The following is a 5,963-nucleotide window of genomic DNA, read 5'->3' as shown; positions in this document are numbered from 1 at the left end:
TGCTTTATTTTGATGTTAAAGAGAGACACTATGAAAATGACTATGAAAAAGTATGGTGTTTTAAAGACAATGGAGTGTAGTAGGAGAATCAATGGAGGAAAGTGGCTAATAACCCATTCTTATCCATCCATCAACTAGATGGTGCAGAAAAGCCAAACAAGAGAGAGAGTTGGAAATAACGTTTCAGTGATTTGGACTTAGAGAAACTCCATTACTTTCTTAATTTTATAGAAAAGCAATTATTTACTGCAGTATGTTGGCTTAAAAATGACATGTAACTTAGATAATAAGAGCATAAATAACCATAAATTACAGCTATGGCTAGTGTGAGTTCAAATTTTGTAACCTTTGTATTCTGCACAGTGTACCTATATTTTTGCAATTCTTTACACCACCTACTCCAGCCCTCTGGCAATGGAGGGTAGGGGAAATAAGAAACATTCCAGGGGCTGCAGAGGCACAACCAGAGACATGAGCATCCTCATTGGAGTGGCCCACAGGTCCAGCCAGTGTAACTTCGATTATATGGGTAAACAGACATGATCGCTGACAGCACTCACCACTTTGATCACTTTTCTACAATTCTTAGCTTCTGCTTTATATGCAATACTATTAACTTCCCCTTTTTTCCATTTGTTATGCTCTTGCTCTCGGTACCAACAGGAGATGTGAGGAATTGCTTATATAAGTCTGTTTGCATTTCTTCTGTTTTGTACGTTTCCTGGTTCTGTACTGATTATTTGTATTATCCAGTGACCATCATATAGGCCCTTTGTGACTGCCTGCTGAATGGTTGAGGTCCAAACAAGAATGGAGCAATGTAATGTTTGGCAGCCATTGGATGCAGAAGTGACTTGGTTTCATAACCTAATATGACAGCTGGATTCTGACAAGCCCAGTGATTAAGTATGCAGCTATAGCCATATTGCCCTGTCAGCTTATACATCCAGAGCAGGATCCAAATTTTCAAGCCTCCCAGCTGAAAATTCCCCATGGTTCTGGAGCCCGCAAAATAAAGCATTCAAATTCCCTGCTGCACAGCATAATCACACCTTTGAGAATGCACCTGTAACTCTCTTGGAGCTTCTGTTATCCCATCTGTCAAATGTGGATATAAATACTTAAAATTACCATGGCACTGTGGGGCTTAATTTATTAATGCTTATCCTTTGAGATTCTGACATGAAAGACAGTATATGCATGAATTACTGCATTATTTCAAAAATGTTTGGAAACACTAATAGGACCAAGTCCAGAAGAAGATGGTATTTTAAAAACAGCAGTCATTAGGCTCCTTTGTATATTATTTTTCTGAAGGACCAGCCAAATCCATTTTACCATATTGGATGTAATATGTATAATAATTACAGCAGATGCTTTCGTTAAAGTGAACTAAGTGTTGCTTTCCAGTCCCTCATAAGCCATTTCTATGAACAAGTGTATGTTTTTCTTTCCAACAGTGGAAGCTTTCTCCAGTAAATGAACACAAGGATGCCATGATTTCTCTTGAATGTAAACTGTAGCAACAAGGTTTCTCATTACAGTTTTAAGATCTCAGAATTTACATGATAAGCCTCTTTTATGAACTTTTGTAAACTGGCTAACCAATTCACTCTGGACAGAAATGTGACATATAGAAACAGAGCAGGAATACAATTTTAAACAATTTCTAAATGAAAATGTTATTGTTCCATAATACTTGTTGTTCTTTGATTTATGAATTGAATGCTGAAGAAAATGAGGTGCTGATTAGAATGACAAAGCCATGCATAGCACAATGATATGGCAATTTTAACTGCTCCCCTGTCTCTTTCTGCATCTTCCCTATGATGGGCAGTTCCAAAGTAGAAAACCTATCAGCATAAACAGCCACTGTCATTCCAAAAAAGAGCAGTGATTTTATGAGATGAGAACCATCAAATGAATTTAGATTTATAGAAATCAGACTCATGAATTACGGTATTTTAGATATTTGGCCCAAAGTATTCAAACTTGGGTACTTAAAGTTAGGCACATATGGCAACATTTAGTCACCTAATAAAGCAGCATTATTGTCAGATGTCCAACAGCAATAGTTCTCATTCAATGGGAACTGAGCTACAAAGAATCTCTTGGGGGGGGGGGGGGGAGGAGGAGGATGGAGTGAATTATTTAAGTGACTAACTTTCCAACTTTGGTGCTAAATTTAGGCACCCACATCACTGTGTCTTAATATTTCTGTAGTGTCCACAATGCAGAAGACACTGTAAAAACACTAAAAGAGCATGTAAACTAAAAAGCTAAGACTAATAATGAGGGAAGGATAGTCATTATCATGTATTGTACAAGCAATGCACTCTGAGTGATGACTGGCATAACTGTCAGTGTTCTGTTTTGTTTTGAACACAGAATATATTAACTCTCAGTATTGTCAACCCCTAGATCTTCAAAAACCATATACCAGGCACCCAAAATTATGAAGGAGGGTTTAAAAAAATTGGTTTTTAAATTAAATTTTGGACTCAAATTGCCTCTTGGTTTTTGAGTATAGTATTTAGGGAGCACTTTACTTCTGGAGCATTTAACTCATGTTTTGCAGCTTTTCTCTGAAACAAGGAGGGCTTTAAATATTTTTTTAAATGAAAGCCAGGATTCTCAGGTAATCACATGCCTTCAGGTTCCACTAGTGTCAGGGTGTGAGATCCTCAAAAGGATCCTGAACTAGTTAGTCCATAGCACAGTTTAATACGGTATTTAAAATGAACAAGACTGAAGGTTACTAATACACATGCAGTAAATCTTCTCAGTAAATGTTTCAGTAGACATTTTGGCATGTGGCTTTAGCATGCCTTCATGGCAGTCAGAACTATATCATAAATCTTAATAGCTCCAGTAATAGCTCTAATTTTTCTTAATATTTTGCTTTCCCTTTTTAAACTCATGCTAGAAATTTCCTGAAACAAGAGTGACTATAATGGGGGTCTTTATGTATTTGCCAATTTCACAGACCCTGGAGTATTCCTTTGTACTTCCCAATGCTTAAAATAGAAAATACCCTGACTATTGCAAATATTGCAGTTAGCTTACTGCACATCCTTAGGTCACAAGAATTGATACTCTTTTAAGTACCCACCACTGTGTATTGAGGACTTAAGCAGAGGAAGGGAGACTTGGCTGGTGTTATGACTAGTAGCAGACGCTGAGCCATTGTTAATATAGTGGAATGTTACGGGAGCTACTAATAACAATCATATCCCATGAATAAAATAAGCTTCCAAGGTTAAAATAATTTTATTACACTTGACTTGGGACTCATCAGAACCATGGGCTTAATGGAGCAAGAGAGATTTGATTTATATGTTCTACCATGCCAGTGCCAAATACATCCGGGCTATGTCTACATTGCGCATTCTTGCACAAGAAGTTATGCAAATGAGGCGTGACAATGAATATTGCCTCGCATCATTTGATTACCTAATGAGTTGCCATTTTGTGCAAGGTTCTTTTGTGCAAAATCCCCCTCCTGTGCAAGAGCCGTTCTGCCACTTATTTTCAGGCAGAATGGCTCTTGTGCAAAAGTCCCTTGCGCAAAAATGGCAGCTCATTAGGTATGATACTAATTGCCGTGCCTCATTTGCATATCTTCTTGTGCAAGAATGCGCAATGTAGATGTAGCCCAAGGGGATACAATCCTCCACAGTGGCCCAGCAATGTCTTTTAATTCCTGTAATGGTCAGAAAAGCAAAAGTGGATTTGTAAGAATGGTTCAGGCTGCATACATCCCAGCACATTAGGCTGCTTGGGAAGAATTGTCTCTAAAGGACAATTTCCCCATCACCACCCATGTAGGGGCGCTTAAGCGCAGGAGTCTCAGTTGCATGATTTGTTTTCTCTTTCTGGAAATACATAGCCCCTAGTGAATGACGCTCCCATCACATGCTCCTGCCAAAGTAACTTCAATATTAGGATGCACCATAATGTAGTCCAAGCCTAGTTACATTAAATATTATAGATGGTTTGTTTGCACAGTGGCAGTATCATAGCCAATGTGATACATTTGAGGCATGATTAGTGCTAGTTGGAAACTTTTACCAATACACAGCCACACTGGCTTGCAATGGCATTGGCAATTTTGGACAGTCTCAAATGAGGCTGATTTTTACAGGGATGGTCTAGATGGTACTGGGTCCTGCCATGAGGGCAGGGGACTGGACTCATTGACCTCTCAAGGTCCCTTCCAGTTCTAGTGTATAAATGAAGGCAGGGGGAAGAATTAGTGTCCAAGTCATGATGTCTCAAGGACCAACAGAGGTATAGAGGGGACAGGAACTCAGGAACAAAAAATAGCAGAGGCACCAAGCCTATACCCTTCAAGGTAGCTGCATAGTCAGGGATGGCTGAGTGGGGTGGGGCAGAAGCACCAGTAGCTGCAGTGCTGTGCTCCCTTCCACCCCTGGCCAAGGTACAGCAGAGAGGTTGTGCTCTTTCAGGTCTCATTACTCTATGAAAATGTATCAGTAAACAAGCCAGAATCACTGCAGGGGGAAGTGTAGCATCATACTGGCTCTTCCCCCCCAACTCACACCTCACTAGGGCTATGTCTAGACTGCAGGCTTCTTTCGAAAGAGGCTCTTTCGAAAGCATCTTTCGAAAGAGCCTCTTTCGAAAGATCGCGTCTAGACTGCAGGCGGATCTTTCGAAAGAGCAATCCGCTTTTTCGAAAGAGAGCACCCAGCGAGTCTGGATGCTCTCTTTTGAAAAAGCCCTATTTACATTGAAGAACGCCTTCTTTCGAAAGAGGAACTTTTGAAAGAAGGCGTTCTTCCTCGTGAAACGAGGTTTACCGCCATCGAAAGAAAAGCCGCGTTCTTTCGAAATAATTTTGAAAGAACGCAGCTTGAGTCTGGACGCAGGGGAAGTTTTTTCGGGAAAAGACTACTTTTCCCGAAAAAACCCCTGAGTCTGGACACGGCCTGGATGAGTAAGAGATGTAGCTGTGTTAGTTTGGGCTTGCTGAAACAAAAGACAGGACTATGCAGCTCTTTAAAGACTAACAAGATGGTTTATTAGGAGACACTAGATGAGTCACTTTAGCCCTCTGTAGAGGCTCACCAAAGCTAGCAGGGTTGCTGCTTCACCACTTTCACAGGGCAGAATCAGCCTATGTAATAATACTATTGCCTTTGTTATCTTTCCCCAACATTTATGCAAATAAAAATCACTAATAGGAGGGGTTATGAAAAAACAATAAAAGAATCCAACATTTGCCCATTTTCTGCTATATTGGACATATTGAACATGCCAGTTAAGTGAGTGAAGATTTACATGAAGAAGGTTAAAAATAGACAGATGGCACCTTCCTTTTGAAATTGATTTAAAGGCCTGATCCTGCAAAGTATTGCATGTCTCCTGTAAAATGCTTCTAGTTCCCCTCAGGTTCCATTTAGAGGTTGATCGCACACAGCACTGTGAATGATATAGCTTTACTGCTGTTGTAAACCATGTATGTACAGGCTATCCCACAGATGTTTGGGGGACCATAGTTATTGTTACCTTGGATGTAATACTAATTCATTAATGTAACCTGACACTTGATATTTTCTTTTTATGATATTATGGGATTTTAATATAATAAAAAAGAGATTATGCAAGTATTTTTCTTGCTCATACTCATAATGGATTTAATAAATACTGGCATTTGACTGTAGCTTATATACTATGCTAGAGATAAGATTATCAGCTGTTTTACAATTGCAAAGGAAATGTATTGATAAAAACTACACTTACTCTTGTCAGCAACATCTGATTGTGACAAGTCTCTGACCAGCTACCTGTTTATGCCTAACCTTTTAGGTAGCATAAAACCATCAGCTTGTGTCCCTTGTAAAATAATGTTAACAATAGAATATGGTTAAAACGTTCACAAATTTTCCTTTGCTTATACTTTAAGAAGGGCTCATTCACAGAAGTTATATTTTAGCAAG

At 39.2% G+C, this 5,963-nt stretch overlaps 1 non-coding gene across 1 annotated transcript; it reads left to right on the top strand.

Annotated features, from left to right (window-relative positions):
- Positions 1-3,996: 3,996 nt before the first annotated feature.
- LOC112546953 (U4 spliceosomal RNA) lies at positions 3,997-4,131 on the top strand. Its single transcript, XR_003090684.1, has one exon. It is a non-coding gene; the product is annotated as a U4 spliceosomal RNA (small nuclear RNA).
- The last annotated feature ends 1,832 nt before the right edge of the window (positions 4,132-5,963 follow it).

The sequence above is a fragment of the Pelodiscus sinensis genome, chromosome 5 (assembly GCF_049634645.1).
Source record: "Pelodiscus sinensis isolate JC-2024 chromosome 5, ASM4963464v1, whole genome shotgun sequence".
NCBI classification, from domain to species: domain Eukaryota; kingdom Metazoa; phylum Chordata; order Testudines; family Trionychidae; genus Pelodiscus; species Pelodiscus sinensis.
This window is presented reverse-complemented; position numbering and strand designations above follow the sequence as displayed.